General features: G+C 43.3%; 1 protein-coding gene across 6 annotated transcripts in view; it reads left to right on the top strand.

The window, feature by feature from the left end:
• LOC136864291 (proteoglycan 4) overlaps positions 1-27449 on the top strand; it is a 975577-nt gene that overhangs the window by 431723 nt on the left and 516405 nt on the right. The gene's annotated exons all lie outside the window — the stretch shown is intronic.

The following is a 27449-nucleotide window of genomic DNA, read 5'->3' as shown; positions in this document are numbered from 1 at the left end:
ACTTTCTGTAAAAATTTCTTTAAATTCCTTTAAATGTTCTAAAAATATAACTACTATCTACGAATATGTTTAAATATCACACTAACACCACAAATATAATCTAACAGACTTTACATTATCTACAAAACATAACAAGCGTAGGAAATATATACGTACATTCGAAACAACACAGATTGAATACAGGTACTTTCGTACGTGTGTTGTGCGCTACACTGTGCTCAGGTCCTCCGCGAGTACTCGCAGTTGTAAGCGGAGGGGATCGGTGGTGCGCTCTACCGCTACAACCGGATTACTCATCGGTATTAATCGCTCCGTCCCCACCTCTACTCTCCAGGACTCCTACAGTGTCCAACGACCAGACTACACCGCAAGTCAGACACGGAGGTACCCTCTTAAAAATGTGTTCTGAATAGGTGGACTGATTCCTGGCCGTGAGGTTTCACCTCTGGACATTGCCTCATTCATCCTGCATCCCGTAGCCACGTCGAGCACCCATCCAAGCATTCTGCTACTCACTCAAGTCCCCTACTGTGCTCCGACTCCAATCATAGCATTCTGCTATATATGAACATTAGACGCAAGTTCCTTGCAAGTTATACGCCTCCTGTTAGCATTCTGCTAATACGAACTCCCTCTACAAGTTCCACTTGTTATTATACATGACCGATAGTTTTCGACTTTCAAGAACATTCTCTCATTTGAACAGACTGTCTCATCAAGACAAGATTGAATGTATATAGGAATCTCAAATGTAAATATCATTCGGGCCCTCAGCCTACTACCTTATATTAACATTAAACGTGTGCAACTCAACAAGCTTCAAGAAAAATTTCGTTCTATTTCATGTACATATTGTATAAATGTGTTGAAGCAATAAACTTTTATGTTGTGCCTTGTATACCAAGTTCCTTGTATACAACAGTATTTATAGGAAGATTAATCTCAAATATTTTCGTTAACATTAGGTCTATCAGAAGACAGTATATAAGAAACGTTTAAGAATATGTTATTTCCGTTCCTTTATGCCATGTACGTACTTATCGTACGACGGTTAATTACGCAGATGATTACGAAAAACTGGATTTTTAGTGCAAGTCACGTGCGACATGCCGTGCGTGTCACTTCAAGGAAGTTAACGGGAAAAATTAAAGAGCCATTTTACTCTTTTCGGCAGGACAGATATCAACATCAGAGCGCCACGCCATTGGTCAGAGATACAATATGCAACCTGAGAACCACGGAGAATTTCGCACAAATTCGGACCAGGAACTGTACCGTACAATAAATTTGGAAATCGTCCTCATTCTCTCTCGACATTGTTCGGCTTCATCATATTTCACGTTACTGCAACGCGCTTTTGTAGGAAAATATCATTTTAAGATGTCGCATTAAACGTGTGAATAGAGCCATGTTTTTCGCATAAATTCCTGAAGAAGACATGTAATCCACTACAAATTTCCGTGCGTAGAATGGGTACAAATGCTGGTCCGTAATAATTTCGCTTTTTAATGGTGTATGTAATACGAGAGGGCTGTATATAAAGTAGAGGCAACGTAGTCCAGACACTCACAGGAAATCGGGCATGCGGAAATAGGATATGGATGCGTTCATGTGGCGCTGTTGTCGATATGTAGTGTGCATCTAGTTGGGAGTGTTGTTGTTGTGTGGCGTTGAAGTGAAGAGTGTCGATTTCACCGCTCTGAAGCATGTTTTCAAAAGGTGATCAGCGTTCGTGGATTATAATCGAGGTGGCGAGGATGCATTACCGTATAGGATGGTTGCACAATGGGTGCGGTTCGGAATGAGACAGCGGATTTGCACCGCACAGGTCGTTTCCGTAGACCATCCATGGACTGTCCGCGAATTATGTGTCTCAGTCATCAAATGTAGTGGTATATACTTACGAAATGTCTTAACATGAGGAAAGTTGTGTCCCGTTGGGTTCCATACCAACTCACCGACGTACAGAAATGGCACCCGTATGTACTGGCTGGCATCCACCTGGACAGATACGGCAACAAAGGAGACGCATTTCTGCAGCGTATTGTCACCTTTGATGAAACGTGGGCACCAGACTACGAGCCTGAATTAAAGCGTCAATCGAATGAATGGCGTCACCCAGGTTCGCCACGTCCACAGACATTTCGACAGGGACCCAGTCGAGTGAAACTTAGGCTGATTGTGGCATACAACTACGAGGGTTACGCATGCTGTGCCTGACGGACAAACCGTCAACAGTGGGCACCATTGCCTATTTCTGGAGCGACACCTGCGTCCGGCTATGCGGCGCTAACGTCCATGTTTATTGCGAGACGATCGGCCTATCGCGTTGCACGACAACGCACGTTGTCATGTCACAAACAGTGTCAAGCTCTTATTGCAACGGTGGCATTGAGAGGTTTTGGAACACCCTCCGTACTCACCAGACATGAGTCCTTGTGACTTCGACCTGTTTCCGAAGTTGGAGGAACCCCTCCGATGTGGCATGTGTACTCCGCGCATTAGGTCGCTGTCATCAACAGAGAACACCTTGCCAACGGTCTCGAACGGCTTCCCGACATCTGGCAAAAGGTTGTTGCTGGTGACTACATTGAACGAATGTAATGCAATTGTACTCGCTAGTTCATTAAATATCGCGTTTTATCAATATTGCCACTACATTATTTACAGCCCTCGTAACAAATGGAATTATTTTAAATTATTCTTTATAATACAATCCACGCTCCGTGCACTAAAACTTTGACTTTTATGGCCATTTCACGGTGGTTAATTTTTATTATGTAAGGAACATTTTCTCGCCTCTTAAATTCAGGATCTAGAACATTCATAATTTATTTTGTATTGCTGCCATACATATGCTGAAATGATATTTTGGTGATACCTCAGGTGTTACAGATTTTAACAACCAGAAAACTGAAAAAAATCATGTTTCTAAATATTGGTTCATTAGAAAAAGTCAAAAATATAATATCCTTTTCTTTCAAATTATACAATTTAGTTTCAAGCCAACGTATGCACATATAACGTATAAAAGGTTCAATTGTGTAACTTCAGTAGGTTCTGAAAAAATGTCCCTTATCAGTTCTATGATTTTTACATTGCGAGTATAGTGCATTTCAGGCACCCTTAAGAGAGATTTGAAATCATGATACCGGGCGAGTTGGCCGTGCGGTTAGGGTCACGCAGCTGTGAGCTTGCATCCGCGAGATAGTGGGTTCGAACCCCACTGTCGGCAGTCCTGAAGATGGTTATCCGTGGTTTCCCATTTTCACACCAGGCAAATGCTGGGACTGTACCTTAATGAAGGTTACGGCTGCTTCCTTCCCGTTCCTGGTCCTTTCCTATCCCATCGTCGCCATAAGACCTATCTGTATCGGTACGACGTAAAGCAAATTGCAAAACAAAGAAATCATTATACATATTTCAATAGAACAATATAAAATTTATTACAAATCTTAGGATGTTAAATAATAACACTATGCAACAGGGAAAAAGCTTTTCTCACAAAAGTAGGTGTACTTTATGTATTTCTGCCTCCTGAATTCAAAAATGACACTGAAAATATCGTATCACCCCCAGTTTTGGCACAAAACGTTCACTTTGTTAATAATGATATCACACATTGGAGTAGTACATATATATATGGCACACGAATCATGCTGAACTAGAATACAAGTATAAACCAACAACATATTGAAATATGCACACAGTGAACATATGCATACAAAGAATGTGGTAAAAACATGCACTGACGTAATTCATTCCGTGCTTTCTTAGTTGTCATGGCGTGGCCCCTGCTTTTCCTCTTACGGGGCATTTCTGTGTGCTCACGGTGAAGCGTCCAGCAGTAGTCGCCCATCATCCACACATCCTAAGGTCCCTGGTATCGTCGTTCCATGTCCTTTATATCCTGATGGAACCTTTCACCCTGTTCCTCACTTACAGCACCCAGGTTTGGAGGAAGAAAGTCAAGGTGAGAATGTAAAAAATACTTCAAACTCATAGAGCATCCCAGCAACTTCGTCAGCATGTTCTCCATTATGTCGACATACTCTGGGCTGTGATTGTTTCCCAGGAAGTTTTGAACCACACAGTTAAAGGCAGTCCAGGCTTCTTGCTCCACGGCATTCATTGAATTAAGGAAATCTTCATCTAGCATTACTTTCCGAATATCGGGACCATTGAACACACCCTCCTTCAGCTTAGCATCTGACAGGTTGGGGAACTTGTTACATAGATATTTGAAACAAATGCCACACCTAGGTAATGCTTTTACAAACTGCTTCATCATGCCCAGTTTGAGGTGCAGAGGTGGCAAGAGTATTCTGTCTCTTTGCACTAGAGAGTCACACTTGATATTTTTGTTCCCTGGAACCAATTCCAACCTTCGGGGCCACAGCTTTTGCTCCCAATGTTTGTCACGAGCACGACTGTATATCCGGTCTGTTGTCCTAGAAGCATACCCAACACTTTCAAATAGCCACACACCATCCAATTGGGATTCTCATAATGAATGGTAATAAGAAGCACTTTCATGTTGTCGTATGTTTCCTTCAGGTGCACAGAATGGCCGACAGGTATTGAGGCATGCATGTTACCACTGTGCAGCAGAACTGACTTCAGACTTATTTTAGATGAATCAATGAACAGTCTCCAGTCACCGGGTGCGTACGGAATGTTGAACTGACCCATCAAACCTTCTACATCACTGCAGTACACTAACACGTTATTTTGAGAAAAATATTGCCTGAATATCAAGTCCCTTTTTCTATAAAATGTAACGGACGTTCCGAGTGCTAAGAAATGTCTTTCACGCAGTCTTGACCCTAGGAGCTCTGCTTTATCCTTTGACTGTCCCAGATCACGGACTAAATCATTTAGATCTGGCTGAGTGGACAGAAGAGGGGCCTCATCTGTGCCTACTTCGAAGTCAGTATCATCCGTCTCCTGCACGGCAGCCATGTCATCACTGTCATCCGTATCTAATGTCTGTGGAGGCTGTGGTATAAGTAAATCCGGGCCATATGGAATAGGACGAATAGCTGAGCGGCTGTTGTTCGGATGGATACTCAATAGTCTTTTTGTTTTTCTTGTTGAAACCAGTTACCTTACAAGAGCAGAAGTAGCAGTCGTCGGTATGATCCTGTTACTCTCGCCAGACCATAGGAATGCCAAATCGTAATGACTTCTTCTTTCCTGCCACTCACCGTCGTAAATCTTCTACGCACACAACACACACGACCTGTGCAGCCCGTGGTTTATCGATGTCGCCGAGTTTCACTCTGAAATAGGCATGGTAGACCTTTTTCACGAAAGTAGTAATGTTTCTTCGGTCCCTTTTCACCACAAGTTCACTGTTAGGAGAGTTTACACAACCTGGGGTAGACATTCTGCACTAAGACTAACACGTACTTCCTTCCATAAACACAGCACAGTGACGGAAAGGCAGCGTCATTTGCAACGTGACAGTTCGCTACGTGCCACTAGGAGCGCAAGTGTTGAACAGTTGAAAGCGATGTACCGCTTCTGAGCTTCATATGGTGTTTTCATGTCTATTATAATAAACATTAAAACCCCATATGAAGCTCAGAATATCAATCAGAATATTATTATAATACCATTAAATTGCATTACCATTAATTACAAATGTATGCGATTTGTGCAAAAACTGTGGGTGATACGATGTCTTCAGTATCATTTTCGAATTCAGAATGTCGAAATACATAAAGAACGCCTACATTTTTGAAAAAAGTTTTTGTGACTTTAAAATTTGTTGCATAGTGTAATAATAGTTATGGTATTGCTCTTACTTCTCACTGCCTACTTTTATGGTTTTAGGAGCCTCTGAGGTGCCGGAATTTTATCCCGCTGGAGCTCCTTTACATGCAGGTAAATCCAGCAACACGAAACTTACGTAGTTCAGCACCTTTATGTACCAGCGGACTGAGCCTTGATCGATTCCACCTATTTGAATTCAGAAGGCATGCACTCCACCGTCTGAATCATTCAGTCCGGCAGAAAGTTAAATGAGAACACTGAATTATGTTATACTGCTTCTGATAAGAGATTAACACTTTATTACATTCATCTGATAGCCTCAAGCCTTACATTTTTGAATTAAAATGTAATTTTCATTGAAATGGAACACTATATCTACATTCCGAAAATATTGTCACACTTGCATTTTGCCTTGAACTGCTATCGCAAATAGTTTCTGTTTCCTGTATCTGTAAGACAACCACTCACAAAATTTAATTTCGTTGAAATGAAATGGCGTATGGCTTTTAGTGCCGGGAGTGTCCGGGGACAAGTTCGGCTCGCCAGGTGCAGGTCTTTCGATTTGACTCCCGTGGGCGACCTGCGCGTCGTGATGAGGATGAAATGAAGACGACACATACATCCAGCCCCCGTGCCAGAGAAATTAACCAATGATGGTTAAACTTCCCGACCCTGCCGGGAATCGAACCCGGGACCCCTGCGACCAAAGGCGAGCACGCTAACCATTTAGCCATGGAGCCGCACGTTAAATTTTGTGCACTCTTTTTTACCAATGACAATGAATAATTATCTACAGTTCGTTGCTGCTGTTGTTGATTACAGTGTGACTGATTTACAACCTCCATGACATTCATTGATTACTATTACACATTTTATTCTACTGCGCAAAAAAGAAATTTGGCCACTTTTTTATATACAAAGGCCTATTTTCCAATTTCTTTATAAGTTAAATTTATTTATTCATTGTCCGCGTTTTGACGTCATGATGTCGTATGGCTTTTAGTGCCGGGAGTGTCCGAGGACATGTTCGGCTCGCCACGTGCAGGTCTTTTGATTTGACTCCCGTAGGCGACGTGCGCGTCGTGATGAGGATGGAATGATGATGAAGACGACACACACATCCAGCCCCCGTGCCAGCGAAATTAACCGATGGTGGTTAAAATTCCCGACCCTGCCGGGAATCGAACCCGGGACCCCTGTGACCAAAGTCCAGCACGCTAATCATTTAGCCATGGAGCCGGACACGTCATGATTACTCTAAGCAACGACTGATGTATAAAGCTTATTTGCGACTGATCGATATCTGCTGACATAAAATAACAAAGACCATCTAGAATCAGGCATCATAACTGTACTTTCTCATTTTGCGATGTTTATGTTCCAACAGTGGCAGGAACAATACACTGTTTGAAACGGAAACGCATTATATTACGCTCTGTTCTATGTAGAATGCTCAATAAATAGCGACAAAACTCTAATCTTGCACATGCTAAGTGATTCTCCCGTCGACAACAGGTACAGCAGCTAGTTGAAAAAATCTAAAAAAGAGAGGATTATTGAAAGTGAACTGAATAGCAACGACCGTCAGAGTTTTTAAACACCAAACAGCAAATGACAGCCAATCCAGCAGGGGGATGAAGGCACCTTAGAACACAAAGGTAATCAAACGAAATCTTGTGTATGAATGAGACGATGTGCTGGAAGGAAATAGTTAGGACCGAGCTCGATAGCTGCAGTCGCTTAAGTGCGGCCAGTATCCAGTAATCGGGAGATAGTGGGTTCGAGCCCTATTGTCGGCAGCCCTGAAGATGGTTTTCCGTGGTATCCCATTTTCACACCAGTCGAATGCCGGAGCTGTACCTTAATTAAGGCCACGGCCGCTTCCTTCCAATTCCTAGGCCTTTCCTATCCCATCGTCGCCATAAGACATATCTGTGTCGGTGCGACGTAAATCAAATAGCAAAAAAAAAGGAAGAAATAGTCATTTGTAACGTTTACAGGGAGAAATGATTTTCGGCTTGAAATACCCAATGTGACCGCCTGGACTTAGTCGAAGTGTTATTATTTTCGCTTGCATGAAATGATTAAAAATCGAAAGTCGAGAATTTTGCAAGTGATGTTTTCAAATGTATTTTCAAGCTCAACAGATGGCACTCTAACTTTGTTTGTTTCGCGTATTCTTTTTTTACGACGATAACTGAAAATATATCAGCCCTGGGGCACACTCCCTTCCAGAGTTTCTATACTGTGCATCCATGATGTGTTAGACCAGTCACCAGCCAGATCGAGTACAAACCAATAAGGAACGAGTGCTCAACAGTTGGCAACATGCCGCTAACAGCAAAATATGCAGTCATGCTGCGGCGAGTCGTGATGAGCAGTGGAGCATCTAGCAACGAGCCTGCACGTACCTTAGTAAAGATACAGTGTGTTACTGCATTTCTATACTAAATCATGTTAATATCTCAACTGGAAATTTTCTTTTTTTCAATAGTGAAACGCACACAAATTGTGCAATTATTGGATGATTTTACACTTTAGTGTACCGAATTATGGGTAGTGCCTTTGCTGGCAAGATGTAGTGTTTACAGTGAGTGCACGATGTCCTCTGGTATGGGCTAGAAAAAATTTGTTACTTTCATTGGCCTGTCTCAGTCTTATCCTTGGCTTTGACAACATGAACGTAGCTGAGGTATGAGTGATTCTAGTAATACCATTCCTTATGCAGCCAGTTCCTGTTATGAATGGTGTGAAAATGTCGCTCATAGCGTCTAGCAACTTCTGGCTCATTGAGGAAAGCAAGGGGAAACTACCTCACTCTTTATTTCCCTAGTACGCCTTTTCAGTGACACCTAGGCTATCTATGACAACTAACGGTGGACCTGTTGAGGATCCAACCAGCCTCCGGGCTGAATACCCAACATACATACACTTATGGGTAGGTATTTCCCGTTTCTTTTAGCCGATAACGTGGTTGTTCTTTTAAAACGTAAGGTCCACGACTATTTGCGGACGACAAGTGCAGGAAAATTACCATTATTTACTAAAGTGACGGCAGAGGACTTTTATGTTTTGTATTTGTTTATACTTGTTCATAGCATCACCAGTTCATAATCATTGACCATTTTACGCAACATAAACAATATTTTACGCCTAGATATATGCACATGGTTTAAAGTGATTTGACAGGAACTGAGGAACGGAACATGTCGTTCTTTGCTTAATAGTGTGTATTTTAACAGCATTTTCCTGGTGTGAAAATGGGAAACCACGGAAAACCATCTTCAAGTCTGCCGACAGTGGGGGTTCGAACCCACTATCTCCCGGATGCGAGCCCACAGCTGCGTGCCCCTAACCGCACGGCCAACTCGCCCGGTATATTATATTTTGAACCTGTGTGTTCGACAGACTGGAAAGTTTTAAGTTACGTTGACTGAGTCGACACTGGAATGTATGGCTTCCTTCTTAACAAAAAAAGTGGGACATTAAACAAATAGTAAAATAGAAAGCCCCATGGCACTACAGCCCTTGACGGCCTTGGCCTACCAAGCGACCGCTGCTCAGCCCGAAGGCCTGCAGATTACGAGTGTCGTGTCGTCAGCACGACGAATCCTCTCGGCCGTTGTTCTTGGCTATCTAGACCGGGACCGCTATCTCACCGTCAGATAGCTCCTCAACTCTAATCACGTAGGCTGAATGGACCTCGAACCAGCCCTGAGGTCCAGGTAAAAATCCCTGACCTGGCCGGGAATCGAACCCGGGGCCTCCGGGTAAGAGGCAGGCACGCTACCCGTACACCACGGGGCCGGCAGCAAAATAGAAAGCACATCCTAAATACTTGAAGTGATCTTCCTTTGTATTGCAGACCTGCCATTCAGTCATCTCAGGTTTCTTCCCCACTGACATCACGTCAGTCTTGGAACTGCTGATTTTCATGTCATACTCACTGCACTTATTTTCAAGTTCCAGGATATTAGATTGCAAACATGGAGCACCAGTCTGCCGTTAAGATCAAGTCATCTGCATACGCCAACTGAATCCCTCCCTGTCACTTTATACCTTTCAATAAATGATCCCTGCGAATTGTGGATAGCAATGATGAAAGAGATATTCAGAAAAAAATCACAATAAAACAATATTCATTTTCTCTGAAATAGATCATTTAAAATTCAAGGTAAGATATGCATGCATAACCTGCAAAAATGGTATATCTACCTTCATTAGGTCATCATCATCATCATCATCATCTGTTTACCCTCCAGGTTCGGTTTTTCCCTCGGACTTAGCGAGGGATCCCACCTCTATCGCCTCAAGGGCAGTGTCCTGGAGCTTCAGACTCTTGGTCGGAGGATACAACTGGGGAGTATGACCAGTACCTCGCCCAGGCGGCCTCACCTGCTATGCTGAACAGGGGCCTTGTGGAGGGATGGGAAGATTGGAAGGGATAGTCAAGGAAGAGGGAAGGAAGCGGCCGTGGCCTTAAGTTAGGTGCCGTCCCGGCATTCGCCTGGAGGAGAAGGGGGAAACCACGGAAAACCACTTCCAGGATGGCTGAGGTGGGAATTGAACCCACCTCTACTCAGTTGACCTCCCGAGGCTGAGTGGACCCCGTTCCAGCCCTCGTACTACTTTTCAAATTTCGTGTCAGAGCCGGGAATCGAACCCGGGCCTCCGGGGGTGGCAGCTAATCACGCTAACCACTACACCACAGAGGCGGACATCTTCATTAGGTTCGGAGGAAATTCTCCTTATATGTTGCATGATTCAACATTGAGAGCATATAGCCCTTAAATAATTTGGGTACATGTTTGATATGGGTCTGCTATCCACACCTCGAACAAGTGTAGCTGTAGCTCAGTCTCCTTCCAAGGTTCATGCTATGGCAGCTAGTAGCCAAGTGGTACATAAAGTTAATGTACTCGACAAACGAGCCACATTTACCAGAGGTGACTGTAGATCTTGACGGGTATTACTCTAATTAGTTGGTCACGGAACCGTGCCTTGTGGTCTCGGTGCTTGCGCAAATGAATGTCTCAGTCCGTATCTATACCACATCACTGACTTGTTCAGGTTCTCTGCCGTTCAGTCAGAAATACATACATACAAGCGAACTGTTGGCTAGGAAGTCCTCTTACTTACGTGGGGCTGGTGCGGCTTCATAGCGTAGTAGACAGTGTCTTGTCCGTCGGTCCTCGGGGTTTCGGGTTCAATTATTCGTCGGATTGAGGAATTTTAATGGTTAATTCCCTTGGCTTGGGGACATGATATTTCTGCCATCCTCCAGCATTTATACAACTCCCAACGCCACTTCAACACCACACACAACACCGTCTTCCACCACTCTAATATGCAGTTTCTTATGCGCTGGAGATGACCCTCGTCGTCCTCGGAGTGCCCCCTTACAAGGGCTGCGCCAGGGTAGCAGGTACATGTAATTATTATTAAAAGTAGGGCTGGTCATTTATGTAACATAAAAGGAAGACAAAAAAGACAGACTATGGAGGACATTTGTTTACAAACTGGGGTATTGAAAATTGGAATCTCTTATCTGAAAGAGTCTAAACATTATTTTTCCGAAAATGTAGGTTCCTTCGATAGGAGAATAGAAAATCACGTGCATTTTGTGTAACTGCTATTTGTAGGGGGCTACATAGCTCAGGCGACGAGGCGCGCTCTGTTAACCCTGAAGAACAAGAATTCGCTTCCCCGTCAGGAAGTTGGAAAAGTTAAAAACGAGATTTCCACTTCTGAAGAGGCATAGTCGATAGTCCTGGGTTCACTCTGACTGAATGGTCATTGTCTTAGTCTTCAGTCCTCGGCGCTCCGGGTGGATTCCCGCTCGGGTCGAGGGATTTTAATTGTGTGGTGTAGTGGTTAGCATGATTAGCAGCCACCCCTGGAGGACCGGGTTCGATTCCCGGCTCTGCCACGAAATTTGAAAGTGGTACGAAAGCTGGAACGGGGTCCACTCAGCCTCGGGAGGTCAGCTGAGTAGAGGGGGCTCGATTTCCACCTCAGCCATCCTGGAAGTGGTTTTCTCTGGTTTTCCACTTCTCCTCCAGGCAAATGCCGGGATGGTAACTAACTTAAGGCCACGGCCGTTTCCTTCCCTCTTCCTTGTCTATCCCTTCCAATCTTCCCATCCCCCTACGAGGCCCCTGTTCAGCATAGCAGGTGAGGCCACCTGGGCGAGGTACTGGTCCTCCTCCCCAGCGCTATCCCCCCGAACGAAAGTCATAAGCTCCTAGACACTGCCCTTGAGGCGGCAGAGGTGTTATCTCTCGCTGAGTCCGAGGGAAAAGCCAACCCTGCAGCGTAAACAGACTAAGAAAGAAAGAAAGAAAGAAAGAAAGAAAAAAGACACCTGGACAAAATAAGAAAAACTTTAATTATTCATGTTGGCCAATCATAATGCCTATCAGTGCGAAAAAGTCTGATGAGAATGCAATAAATCCTAGCTTATATCAAATCAACATCCTCTTCCTCCATTAGTTCAAAATCGCTGTGACCGTTGTTTTCACACCCGTCTTTCGTAGCAATATCAGCAGCAGCAAGGACGCTTTGCAAAACTGCAACTTTTTGTTTTCGTCCCAGTTTTCATCAAAATGGAGGCAAAAAATTCGCCTGATATCCTTCGGTTTTTCTGCCTTCACTCGAACCATTTCTTCAATGTTTTCAATACAACTGTTCAGCGTTCCCACACAGACTTTTAGGTTCACAAAATGTCACTGTTGTAAAACGGTTCGCCTCGAACTAAAATGATCTTCCTGTTTTTGTCACGCGTGATCGCAATTTTCTTAGACTTTTAGAATTGTAAATGTCATTGGCCTTGCTGTTGGAGGATTCCATCGGAGTACGATTTCCATTTCGTGACTGGACAGCTTCGACCCAAGTGGATTACCATAGCATACCTCTCTGTCACTTTTGTGTACTCCTATGGGCTCTCAGTCACATTCCTTTGCCTGAACTCTCTCTCTCCAGTTTGCCGTAAATTCTATCTGATAGTTTTAACATGCTGAGGAGCTTCGAAAAGCAGACAGTAAGAGAACATTCCCAGCACGCCTTTATTTTTTATTCTGACTGCCGCATCCGTCAGAAAACAAACCGTATTGTTGTAAGCTCATCTAAAGCGGAGTTGCATAGTCGGTGATGCAGTGGCGAATCAATTTGATTACATCGTTTGGAATATTCCACAATGAGGTAAAAGTATCGCTTTTATTTTGTCGTGATAATTATGAACATTGGCATATGGTGAAGTTGCACGGATACGGTTGTCGGAAGTAGTAACCTACATGATGTGGAATTTTCGTAAGCACAGTGTCAGCGCATTTTCCACTTCAAGTCGAATCTTGTCATAGAAAGCATCTACTCGTTTGTTGTGTGTTTTAAACTGGAATTTAAAACCATCTCTCTTCTCTGGACATTCTTCTTGCAAAATCTTGTTCTGAGTGCACATACAAGAAGAGCATTTGTTTGAGTATCGACTGTCAAAACTGATACTGAAGTTTTCTGTGAATACCCTACGGAAATATCCTTGTTCAACGTAAGGATCATTAAAGATCATGGTGTTTCTAAACATATATTTTCCACATCTTTCTTTGTGTTCAGATCACTAGGGAGGTATTGTCGTTTAGTTTTATTTCCCCGACAGTAGTGGCTCTGAGTTGGTTTGAAACTTTTAATAAATGCTTTCAATACTTCACATTTTGGCTTATATACAGTGGTTGATCATATTATTAGGGCCACTAGGTAAAAATTTAAAAAAATATGTTTGGATCATTATTCTTGTGTAAGTATTTACTTATTCGTTATTGTTATGGTTGGTTATTATTACGTACACGTTTCTGTAGTTAAATTCAACAATCAGCACTACATTAAGAAGCCCAATAATGAAAACTCTAGTCAAGAATTGAGAAAGGCGCCAATTATGTCACAGTTCCTTGCTGACTGTTGTTGGAGTAAAACACGTGATTTATTGTAGACTAGCTGTAGACTGTAAATATACAGTCACCATTCATAAAAATGACTATAAGAACGTCAGATTTAACCTGTCATTGTAAGAACGTTGTCTCATCGGACGACTAATCAACGTGCACCTCTTGATCTGCTTTGACGTTTCTAATCGGGAAGATACGAGGTATGTGCGAACTGCGGTGTAGTAAAGAAGAGTGGCCGGGAGGGTGGGGGTGGGTGGTCATTCATTCGACTCGAGCGAGCAGCCCGACTATACGCTGCTCACGTCCGCTGCTTCGCTCCTCCCTCCCTCTCCACCACACCCAGATACTCCCGCGTCACTTCTAATTTTACGACTATTTATTTGTTCTATTTTGGCGTTTAAACTTGCGCTGGGGACATGCAGTTTTCACCCTAGCATTCTACTGCCTCCCACGAATATTCCTACCAACTTTCAACCGAATCCGAGTGAAACACATGGATGTGTTCCCTCGTAAGTTGAACATGCTGAAGTATGAAGTTCTTTTTCCACTGCAAATTTGGTTTTGCGTAATACCTTTGATTTACTTCACGTACAGCTTGCATCAACAGCTTATGGCTAGAGCCCTGCGCGGATAAACAAAATAATATCCGCATCCGCACTTCCTTCATCCGCACCCGCATCCGCGAATGGTTATCCGCATCAGCAAAACGGTTATCCGCTGATATTGTAAATATTTTTAAAAAAACAAACCCCATGGCACTACAGCCCTTGAAGGACCGTGGCCTACCAAGCGACCGCTGCTCAGCCCGAAGGCCTGCAGATTACGAGGTGTCGTGTGGTCAGCACGATGAATCCTCTCGGCCGCTATTCTTGGCTTCCTAGACCGGGGCCGCTGTCTCACCGTCAGATAGCTCCTCATTTCTAATCACGTAGGCTGAGTGGACCTCGAACCAGCCCTCAGGTCCAGATAAAATCCCTGACCTGGCAGGGAATCGAATCCAGGGCCTCCGGGTAAGAGGCATGCACGCTACCCCTACACCACGGAGCCGGAATTGTAAATATTTAAATAAGGTATATTATACCCAAGGTATTGAAACGGGTAGATCTGTTAACATAATACAATAGGCCAGACACCTGGCACCAGAACTCCTACAGTCACAGGTTATGAAGAATGTTCCTTGCGACAACTACCGATGTATTGACCTTTGTTCCTTCCTTCCATTAATTGCGGACAGAAGTCAGTTAGTCGTAAGTCAGATTTACGGCTTTATGGTCTCAACGCTCTTTGTATAATCAGTATTCTTCCATACCAATGTCAGAGGTCGAATAACCACAAGCAAAAACAATAGTATACCTGAGTGTAAATCAATAAACGTCATTATTTAGAAATTACCAGCAAAATTATCCGCACTCCCATACAGTTTGTATCCGTTAAGACACGAACTTCGCAGATAAGCGGATAAATTCGCGGATAGCCGCATCCGTGCAGAGCTCTAATTATGGCATCGAAAGGTTGCTAACTTTTGATGTTTAAAATATGGTTTCTTCGGCAGTCCTTTAGCTACGAGTCTCGAAAAAGGGAAAATGTTACTAGCGAATAATTCTCCGCTAAATGATTACGAAATTACGTTAACCTCATTAAAGCATAAACAGCTAGCACGTAAGAATGAAGCACACTAAGTACCTCTATTTAATAAGTACTGAAAATAAAGCATACCTCGCTCTTATAGCGACATTCCTTTTCCAAATTTCAGGGCATCTGCTCGAATACCTTGATGTTGTCGGCCCAGTTTCAGTCACTAGTTCAATGTCACTAGTATGATTTGCAGCATGGTTTTCTTCTTGTAACACAGCTGGACGTTCATTTGCCTCCATCATTGCAGTCATTCAACTTATCTCAAGCAAATAAAACTAGATAAACAACACTATCAAGATAATACCAGAACGACCACGTTGCCTTCCGTTGGCGGGCTCAACAGAAAACAAACAAATGAGTGCCTGAGGAACTGTTCCTTCATAGAGTAAGGAATTGTATTCTTTGCTCGCTGTCTACTTACCCGCAGCATAAACAATTCTGTAACGATTTTGAAAAACCGGGTAACTGACAATATACTGCCTAACCATTATTTTCCTTAATACTGGTCACGCCTCTCAGCCACGTACGGATATGCAGTCCATGAGAACAATTGTCCGTGTGTTCATATTCCTATGTCCATATGTACAGGAAAATGAACCTTACATGCATTGTACTGTAGGAGGGAATCATGCACACATTTCTGAAGCAGCCCTACTTTCTGGCCCTGTAAATTGTTGCCGTTTCTTATCACAATTTCTGCCATTAGGGTTGAGAAAAATTTTACCCTAATTGGCCTCCGCCATTTGGTTCTTCCCACTCTCTCCACATCGTCAATGTCCAATGTTTAGCAAGAGATGAAAAATTACGTTTGCCACCATTTACTGTATCTGCCATAGATTTCAAATTTGGAAAATGTGAAAGGGAATTTCTATTTAAATGGACAATCCATACCTTAACTTTCTTTTCAAATGCATTGACAATACTTATCATACCTGAAATATTATGATATTTTTCTTGCAATTCGAGACTTAACTCATTTAATTTTGGGGTGATGTCTGCCAAGAATGCTAATTCGATTAGCCAAATATATATTCAAGTTCGTGATAATATTTCCCAGGAGATGATTTCATAAAGTCTCCTATCTCATCCAACAGGCAGCAAAACCGTTCGAGTGTTTTCCCCCTACTAAGCCACCTTACGTGTGCATGAAGGATGACGTCACCATACTCCGAATCTGACATACTGAAAATACTTCTGAACAATCGATGACGAGTAGATAACGATCTTATATAATTCACATGAGTTACATTTTTATGACATGATCGAACTTTAAAACATTTGCACATAAAGCTTCTTGGTGAATAATACAATGATAAGAAAGAAATTTTGGAAATGATTCATCCTTAGCGCAAAGAGAAAGAAATCCATTATTTCTACCAGTCATAGACGGTGCCCCATCTGTTGTTAGCTTTGACAGTGGTAAGTTACTCTCTTTGGTAATGAAAAATGAAATGTGTGGCTTTTAGTGCCGGGATATCCCAGGACGAGTTCGGCTCGCCAGGTGCAGGTCTTTCTATATGACTCCTGTAGGCGACTTGCGCGTCGTGATGAGGATGAAATGATGATGAAGACAACAAATACACCCAGCCCCCGTGCCATTGGAATTAACCAATTAAGGTTAAAATCCCCGACCCGGCCGGGAATCGAACCCGGGACCCTCTGAACCAAAGGCCAGTACGCTGACCGTTCAGCCAACGAGTCGGACACTCTCTTTGGTAAAGTAAGTAAACTCGTGTCCTCATCCCGAGGTGGTGCAGCTCTTTTCAGGCACACCCCTATTGGAGGTGAGCTGCATGAACCATTTCAACCACATACCAGCCCTCCTGCCATTCTTAAATTTCTGGCAGTACCGGGAATCGAACCCAGACCCCCAAGGACGGCAGCTAATAACACTAACCGTTACGCTACGGAGGCGGACACTCTCTTTGGTGAATTTAACGAAAGCATTAAATATGTCTTCTCCCCTAGTACGTCCATGAAGTGGCAATAGCTTGACAAATTCTTCCTTTACTGTAAAATCATTAAAAACCATTCTAGCAAATACACACAACTCAGCAGTGTCAGTCATATCAGCACTTTCATCAAACTGGAGTGAAAAATGTTCACACGATTTCAAATCCTGATGTAATTGAGATTCCATATTATTGGAAATCTGTTCAACCCGCCTAGCAACAGTTTGGTGAGACAACTGAAGTCCTTTGATTGAAGATATCAATTCAGATTTATCTTTGTGAGATTCGAACAGAGATTCAGCGGCATTTAGCATAGCTTCTTTCACTACTTCCCCATCACTGAAAGCTTTTTTCCTTTTAGGTAGGACGTAACAAACTTTGTAAGAAGCTATTGTCACGTTACGCGTTTGCTGAACTGGCTTCTTAAACGCACATTGTTGCAATGCTAATTTAGATTTTAGGTCTTTCACTTTGTGTTGTCTTAGTTCAGAATTAACAGGAAATTCACTGTCAATTATTTTGTGATTAGTCAAAAAATGTCGCTGAACATTACTTCTTTTAGGAACAGACACGCTAGCATTACACAATAAACATACAGACTTTCCTTTGTTTTCAATAAAGCAATACTGGTCCTCGCATTCACTGTTAAAGTTAGAATTTCTTTGCCTTTTAGCCATGTTAAGAAGAGTTATGTTTAATGAAATATAACTGATTATAAACTGAATAATTTAAAGTTTAAATAGTAATGAAAAAAAGCACACGAAACATGTTGAATGTACAACTTATCACAACGCAAGGCGTTCAAAACGTATTCCATAAGCCCTGCATAAGCTCACAAGTAATACTGAATGTTCGCCTGAAAGCTAGGAACTGGGAACATTCCAATTGCAAGACTTTCATAAATCGTTTGTTCATTGTTTACGGCACAGCTTTGTTGGGATTAAAGTTACTTTGTGGGCAAATTGGGTGTCCCATTGTCGTCCTGGTGAAACTCTGTCATGGTAGGTAGTTTATGGCATTGCAGTCAAGTGAATCATAAGGAAGCGGTTCAGTTTGGCAGAATAAATATACGGCTATATTTGGCTCCGTGATTAGAGAGGGCCTTATACCTGGCGCTAGCCTCCCACAGTGAGTGGTTTGTGGAGGATTTCCCTTTGTCGCAACTACTTACATGTCGAATAGATCTCTTTCTGAAAATTTCTTCTATCTCTTCACTAATTGCGGATACGAGTCAGTTAGGCCTAGATCACATTTATGGCTTACTCAAAGCTCTTTGTGTATTTGGAGGTACGGATATAACAAATTTCCTGACTTTGAGGACGGTATTTTTAAGAAAAAAGTAAGAATATTTATTGAAATGCAAAAGTATTGTTTTCAAATACACTGACTGACAGAGCAAATGCAACACCAAGAAGGAGTGGTCAGAACTTTATGCCAATTGCAGGGTAGACTGACGTCACTGAGGTATGCTCATGATGTGAAATGCGCCGCTGTGCTGCGCACGTAGCGAACGATAAATGGGACACGGCGTTGGCGAATGGCCCACTTCGTACCGTGATTTCTCAGCCGACAGTCATTGTAGAACGTGTTGTCGTGTGCCACAGGACACGTGTATAGCTAAGAATGCCAGGCCGCCGTCAACGGAGGCATTTCCAGCAGACAGACGACTTTACGAGGGGTATGGTGATCGGGCTGAGAAGGGCAGGTTGGTCGCTTCGTCAAATCGCAGCCGATACCCATAGGGATGTGTCCACGGTGCAGCGCCTGTGGCGAAGATGGTTGGCGCAGGGACATGTGGCACGTGCGAGGGGTCCAGGCGCAACCCGAGTGACGTCAGCACGCGAGGATCGGCGCATCCGCCGCCAAGCGGTGGCAGCCCCGCACGCCACGTCAACCGCCATTCTTCAGCATGTGCAAGACACCCTGGCTGTTCCAATATCGACCAGAACAATTTCCCGTCGATTGGTTGAAGGAGGCCTGCACTCCCGGCGTCCGCTCAGAAGACTACCATTGACTCCACAGCATAGACGTGCACGCCTGGCATGGTGCCGGGCTAGAGCGACTTGGATGAGGGAATGGCGGAACGTCGTGTTCTCCGATGAGTCACGCTTCTGTTCTGTCAGTGATAGTCACCGCAGACGAGTGTGGCGTCGGCGTGGAGAAAGGTCAAATCCGGCAGTAACTGTGGAGCGCCCTACCGCTAGACAACGCGGCATCATGGTTTGGGGCGCTATTGCGTATTATTCCACGTCACCTCTAGTGCGTATTCAAGGCACGTTAAATGCCCACCGCTACGTGCAGCATGTGCTGCGGCCGGTGGCACTCCCGTACCTTCAAGGGCTGCCCAATGCTCTGTTTCAGCAGGATAATGCCCTCCCACACACTGCTCGCATCTCCCAACATGCTCTACGAGGTGTACAGATGCTTCCGTGGCCAGCGTACTCTCCGGATCTCTCACCAATCGAACACGTGTGGGATCTCATTGGACGCCGTTTGCAAACTCTGCCCCAGCCTCGTACGGACGACCAACTGTGGCAAATGGTTGTCAGAGAATGGAGAACCATCCCTCAGAACACCATCCGCACTCTTATTGACTCTGTACCTCGACGTGTTTCTGCGTACATCGCCGCTCGCGGTGGTCCTACATCCTACTGAGTCGATGCCGTGCGCATTGTGTAACCTGCATATCGGTTTGAAATAAACATCAATTATTCGTCCGTGCCGTCTCTGTTTTTTCCCCACCTTTCATCCCTTTCGAACCACTCCTCCTTGGTGTTGCATTGTCACTGTCAGTCAGTGTATTAAGTAAAATTTAATTTGGAAATTAATTGCGAAGGGCGGCGCCATAAAAGAGCACCTCGGGCTCCATGGTGCCCGCGGGCGCCGCGTTGGACAGGGCTGTAACTAACCACTACACCACAGAGGCAGACGTGCTTATTCTATTATTGTAAAATACTTGTGTAGTATAGTGGAAGTATCTGTAGAAACCCTGTTACTAGAATTCTGTTGTAATTAGGATAGGCTTAACGGCAGTTTTGATTTGTGTAACCTTGTGTATTCCTTTCGGTATTCAGTAATTAACGGCAGTTTTTGTCCTGTTAGGGTGTTGTAGTATAAAAATATAGTACGACTGATTAGTATTGTAGTTGAGCAGTATATAAATTACTTTATTGTCGTGTGATCCTTGTGTACTACACTAGACAGTTCCTTTCGTTATCTTGCACCGAGCGAGTTGGCCGTGCGGTTAGGAGCGCGCAGCTGTGAGCTCGCATCCGGGAGATAATGGGTTCGAACCCCACTGACGGCAGCCTAGAAGTTGGTTTTCTGTGGATTCCCATTTTTATACTCGGCAAAACCTTAATTAAGGCCACTGCCGCTTCTTTCCCATTCCTAGGCCTTTCCTGTTTCATCGTCGCCATAAGACCTATTTGTGTCGGTGCGACGTAAAGCAAATAGCATTTTTTGCACAGAATAAGTTATTTTATTTTTCCTTTTCGTTTCATTTTTCCGTAAAGAATGGCTAAAGAGTGCAATTGTAGGAACTGTGGGTGTGACCAGGCATTAAAGGGTATGAGCGCGGAGCTGGAGAGTTTGAGGAAGATAATAATGGATTCTCTCACAAGACATGAAGGAAGGAAGGTAGGCCTCCCTCAAACAATGTACAGGATACAGTAGGTGTAAGAGAGGGATGGGAAGAAAATGGGGGAATTGTACAAGACAGGTGGTCTAATGTTCCAAGGGCAAGGAGACATCAGGCTAAGGACTCTATTCAGGATCAGAATTTAAGGCAGGTGTCTATGAGAAATCGGTACGAGTCACTGCAGGTAGAACAACAGAGGGAAGATGAGGAACAGCGAACTGTTGCTGAGAAGTGTGGAAGTAGGAGGAAGTGAAAAGGTAGGAAAGCGAAATGTGGAGTAGAGTGTAGGAAAAGGCAGGTGGAACAGGCTCATGGGAGGGAGAAAAGGGAGAAGGAAGCAGCTTCTGCAGCTATCTGGAAAGATAGGGCTGACCAGGAGGGGAGGGGATCAAATGAGGTGGGTAGGCTTCAGGCTTTGGTCATGGTAGATTCCATTGTCAGACCTGTGGGGAAAGTGTGTGGAGGAAAGGGAACCAGGACAGAGTGTTATCCAGGAATTAGGTTAAGGCAGATGTTGAGGAAAGTAGAAGAGAAGAAAGAGAGAAAGGAGAAGGTGGTAGTGTTTGAAGTTGATACCAACAATAAAAGGCAAGCAGGTATAAATAACAACATAGTTGGGGATGTCTGCGATCTAGTAAATACAGCACGGGTGAAGTTTAAGGAAGCGGAGATTGTTATCACTGGAATAATGTGTAGGAGGGTAACTGACCGGAAGGTAATCGGGGATTTAAATGAGACTATGAAGGGGTATGTGGGAAACTGGGAGTGAGGTTTCTAGATCCTAATGGGTGGGTAGGCGATAGGAATCTACGTTCAGATGGCCTTCACGTAAACCGCAGTGGTACGTATAAGTTAGGCAATTTGTTTAGAAGTGTTATAGGGAGGTATGTTCAGGGAAACGGGGTGGTCTATGGAGCGGTGATAAGAGCACAGCGATCTGAAGTCAAGAAGGGGTGACATCAAAATGTTAGTGTTGAACTGTATAATTATTGTAAAGAAAGGAATAGAATTAAGTAATTTAATAGATATATACATACTAGATATTGTAATAGGAGTTGAATCATGGCTGAGAAATGATATAATGGATGCAGACATTTTGTCACGGAACTGAAGTGTGTATCGTAGAAATAGGATAGAAGTGGTAGAAGGGAGAGTATTAATTTAGGTGAAAGAAGAATTTGTAAGCTACGAAAATGTTAAAGATGACAAACACGAAATTTTAGTTGTAAGGCTCATTTCTAAAGATAATAACCAACTTGATATTCTTGGAGTGTACAGACCGGTAAACGGTAGCGCTGAATCTGATTCTGAATTAATTTATAAGATAGTCAGCTATGTGGGAAATGGTACGGAAAGGAATGTGATTGTAGCGGCAAATATCAATTTGCCAAATGTCAATTGGGAAGGTAATGCGAACGACAGGAATCATGACCAACAAATGGCAAATACGTTAATATGGGAAGGACAGCTGATTCAGAAAGTGATGGAACCAGCTAGAGGGAAGAATGGCTGATAAAACAGGCATGAGGCATTTAAAAAAGAAACTATGATCGGTGGAAAGTAGTTAATAAAAATGTAGACAGACTCTGGGATGGGTTTAAGGCAAGTTTTGAGGAATGTGTAAAACAGGTTTGTACCTTTATGAATGGTAAGGAATGGTAAAAACCCGCTATATTATAATAGAGTAATAAAGATACTAAAAAGGAGGTGCAGATTGGAAAGAAATAGAGTGGAAGTAACGAGAAATTGAAGGAACTTACTAGGAAATTGAATCTAGCAAAGAAGTCAGGTAAGGATAACATGATGGCAAGCATAATTGGTAGTCATACAAATTTAGTGAAGAATGGAAGGGTATATATAGGTACTTTAAGGCAGAAACAGGTTCTAAGAAGGACATTCCAGGAATCACTAATGAACAAGGGAGGTGTGCATGTGAGGATCCTCAAATGGTGGAAGTATTCAGACAGCAGTATGTAAAGGTTGTTGGTTACGAGGCTAATGTCCAGTTGGAGTAGGTGACTAATACTAAAGAAGTATTGAAATTTACCTATGATAACAACGAAATTTACAATAAGATACAAAAGTTGAAAAGTAGAAAAGAAGCTGGAATTGGTAAGATGTCGGGGGATATACTAAAGACAATGGGTTGGAATAAAGTTCCAAATGTGAAGTACTTATTTGATTATTGTTTGCATGGAGGAGCTATACCAAATGAATGGAGAGTTGCTATAGTAGCCGCTGTTTATAAAGGAAAGGGTGATAGACATAAAGCTGAAAAATTGCAGGCCAGTCAAGTTTGACATGCATTACATGTAAGCTTTGGGAAAGCATTCTTTCTGATTATATTAGACATCTTTGCGAAATTAGTAACTCTTTCGATAGAAGGCAGTTCGGTTTTAGGAAAGGTTATTCCACTGAAGCTCCATTTGTAGGATTCCAGCAAGGTGTAGCAGCGTTCGGGTCAAACGGATTGTCTGGCCGCATGGTCTTCCGAGGCCTAACGCCAACATATCAATTTTGTTTAAATGGATTGTATCCCTATTAACCTGTCTAAGGCATTTGATAGGGTGGACCATGGGAGACTACTGGCAAATATGAGGGCAATAAGACTAGACAAATCAGTGACTGAATGGGTGGCTATATTTCTAGAAAATAGATCTCAGAGAATTAGAGTAGGCAAAGCTTTATCTGAGCCTGTAATAATTAAGAGGGGAATTCCTCAAGGCAGTATTATTGGAGCTTTATATATTTTTATATAAATGACATGAGTAAAGAAGTGGAATCAGAGATAAGCTTTTTACAGATAATGTTATTCTGTATAGAGTAATAAATAAGTTTCAAGATTGTGAGCAACTGCAAAATTACGTCGATAATGTGAGATGGACAGTACGCAATGGTATGATCATAAACGGGGTTAAAAGTCAGGTTGTGATTTTCACAAATAGGAAAAGTCCTCTCAGTTTTAATTAATGCGCTGATGGGGTGAAAGTTCTTTATGGGAATCATTGTAAGTACGTAGGTATTAATATAAGAAAAGATCTTCATTGGGGTAATCGCGTAAATGGGATTATCAATAAAGGGTACAGATCTGTTCAGGGTTGTCGTAAAGATGTAAAGGAGAGGGCATACAAGTCCCTGGCAAGACCCCAACTAGAGTATGGTTCCAGTGTATGGGACCCTCACCGGGATTACTTAATTCAAGAACTGGAAAATCCAAAGAAAAGCAGCTTGATTTCTTCTGGGTGATTTCCGACAAAAGAGTAGCGTTGCAAAAATGTTGCAAAGTTTGGTTTGGGAAGACTTGGGAGAAAGGAGGCGAGCTGCTCAACTAAGCGGTATGTTCGGAGCTGTCAATGGAGTAATGGCGTGGAATAACATTAGTAGACGGTTAAGTTTGCGTGGTGTCCTTAAAAGTAGGAAAGATCACAATATTAAGATAAATTGGAATTCAAGAGGATAAATTGGGGCAAATATTCATTTATAGGAAGGGGAGTTAGGGATTGAAATAACTTACCAAGGAAGATGTTAAATAAGTTTCCAATTTCTTTGAAATCATTTATAGGAAAGGCTAGGGAAACAACATATAGGGAATCTGCCACCTGGGCGACTGCCCTAAATGCAGATCAGTAGTGACTGATTGATTGACATTAAGTCATCCCACGTTTCTTCCGAGATGGCCTCATTTTAATCTTGGTAGTTACCGTTTTGCTATTATACTCGCTGCACCCCTTTTCTACCTGCCAGATACTGAATTTAAGGCTTTCAGCGTAGTCTCTCATTAAGACCATGTCATTGTCTTAGACCAAACTGCTTACTACTCTTCTGGGGGCTATGACCTTCGATTAGGCCCCTTTAAACAACAAGCATCATCATCAAGCAAGTACTACTCTTCTGCCCAACTGAATCCCTGCCGACCATTTTAGACGTTTCAGAAAAAAAGATCCATGTATATTATAAGCAACAAAGATGAAAGAGTACATTCTAGTCCTGGGATGGTGAACCTATGACATGCGTGCCACTAGGTGACACGCCAACACGCCCTCTGTGATACATCATACAACATACTAACATATTTTAATGTTTTTAACATGCAAAAAATAGGTCGAAAATATTATTTTTTTTTGCTAGTTGCTTTACGTCGCACCGACACAGGTAGGTCTTATGGCGACGATGGGACAGGAAAGAGCTAGGAGTGGGAAGGAAGCGGCCGTGGCCTTAATTAAGGTACAGCCCCAGCATTTGCCTGGTGTGAAAATGGGAAACCACGGAAAACCATTGGTCGAAAATCTAGCAAATCTTTTAACATTGCGCTTTTATAAAGTATTATGTCTCAATTTATTCCACTGCCATCTCTTTTTACAAACTTTATTAGGTAAAAGCAAAAATATTCATAAAGTGTACTTGTTATAAAATATAATTTTGAGTGATGTTTGCAAAATAAAATCATGAGACATATAGTCGAATATTTTTATATATAATGCAATCTAATATCTAAATACACTTTCAGCAGCCCTAAAGATGTTTTTTCGTAGTTTCCCAATTTCACACCTGGCAAATCCTGGAGCTGTACCTTAATTAACAAGTTCGCTGCTACTGTATTGTTGCACTGTTGACATTAAGCGTGAGTGCGTCACGAGTCACCGATGTCTCGTACCGTACTTCGCTGGGGTGCGTCACGAGTCACCGATGTCTCGTACCGTACTTCGCTGGGGTGCGTCACGAGTCACCGATGTCTCGTACCGTACTTCGCTGGGGTGCGTCACGAGTCACCGATGTCTCGTACCGTACTTCGCTGGGGTGCGTCACGAGTCACCGATGTCTCGTACCGTACTTCGCTGGGGTGCGTCACGAGTCACCGATGTCTCGTACCGTACTTCGCTGGGGTGCGTCACGAGTCACCGATGTCTCGTACCGTACTTCGCTGGGGTGCGTCACGAGTCACCGATGTCTCGTATCGTACTTCGCTGGGGTGCGTCACGAGTCACCGATGTCTCGTACCGTACTTCGCTGGGGTGCGTCACGAGTCACCGATGTCTCGTACCGTACTTCGCTGGGGTGCGTCACGAGTCACCGATGTCTCGTACCGTACTTCGCTGGGGTGCGTCACGAGTCACCGATGTCTCGTATCGTACTTCGCTGGGGTGCGTCACGAGTCACCGATGTCTCGTATCGTACTTCGCTGGGGTACGTCACGAGGCACATGTGACTCGTCCTACGGAAGTAGGTTTGCGGGCTGCCGGTGGATGGCGAAAGTATATTACTTCGAAATAATTAGACTGACAGCTGCAAGTCATGTCAAGTTCTCACATTCCTCAGCAAGAGGATCCACCAGCACTCGGTTTAGCGGCAATAATTATTTTAGTCCATGAGTCACCCGTGCCTCGCGTAGCACAGAGCAGAGCGTTAACATCCCTTTCTGCGTGTTGGTAAAGGTTGATTTACATGAGCATAAATGCATGTTTTACACAAACAATTGTATACCCTGTAGTTACCTCACAAGATGACAAGGGTATTCACACGCTGTCACAACAGATTTCCGCCTGCCTACAATGACGGCTACAGCACGATAATACTCGATCAACAATATATAGCCCCCATTGTCCACCCCAGTTGAGCGGGACGTCTAGTAAAAATGCGAGGCACTTGTGACTGCATTACATCCATGCGTCACGAGTCACCCGTGCCTCGTGGTGTAAGGTAGTTGTTAAACGTACACCTATGCCACAGAACAACATCGATACCACCTGTGACTCGCTGTCGTACTGTTACGCAAAGTTATCATCGTAGCAGCATAGGATTAAAATGTGTAATTTTGTCCAGCACCACATTTATGTGCTGTACGAGTCACATGTGACTCGCAAAGTGTGGAACGTGTTAAGGCCACGACCGCTTCCTTCCCACTCCTAGCCCTTTCCTATATAATCGCCGCCATAAGACCTCTCTGTGTCAGTGCAACGTAAAGCAACTTAATGAGAAACTAAACGAAGTCAAATGAAGGGTTTCATGATGATTTTATAGGAAAATAACCGATGGCACACTAGACAATAAAAAGTTATAAACAGGACCTTAATTGACACGCTAGTCGGTAAAGGTTTGCCATCCCCGGTCACTCTAACCCCTGTAACTACTTTGAACCTAGAACTCATTCTGTCATCAATTCTCACTGATTGTCAACATAAATGCCTTTGATTGCCTGTTCTAACCTACCCTTTATTCCATTATCCATCAGTACATCAGGCCAGGGTGCGAAATCGCGGGGGGGGGGGGGAATAGACAGTTCCCCCCCACCGATGATTTTATCTCAAAGGTCTCCCCCCCCCCCCCCCGCTAAAATTGCCCAGGGGGTGTTCTTTCATTATAAAATGAGGAAAATGTAACACATATATTACTGAAATCAGTGTCTTTTACTGTGCATATTTTCATAAAAACATCAACTGTAATACACATAAGATAGAAATAATAGGATGACTGCCAGACCTTGAGGAATAAAACAACGCAGCGGTGGCA

This window comes from Anabrus simplex, chromosome 2 (assembly GCF_040414725.1).
Source record: "Anabrus simplex isolate iqAnaSimp1 chromosome 2, ASM4041472v1, whole genome shotgun sequence".
Taxonomy (NCBI): Eukaryota; Metazoa; Arthropoda; class Insecta; order Orthoptera; family Tettigoniidae; genus Anabrus; species Anabrus simplex.
Note: the sequence above shows the minus strand (reverse complement) of the source record. Positions and strands in the feature narration are given on the sequence as shown.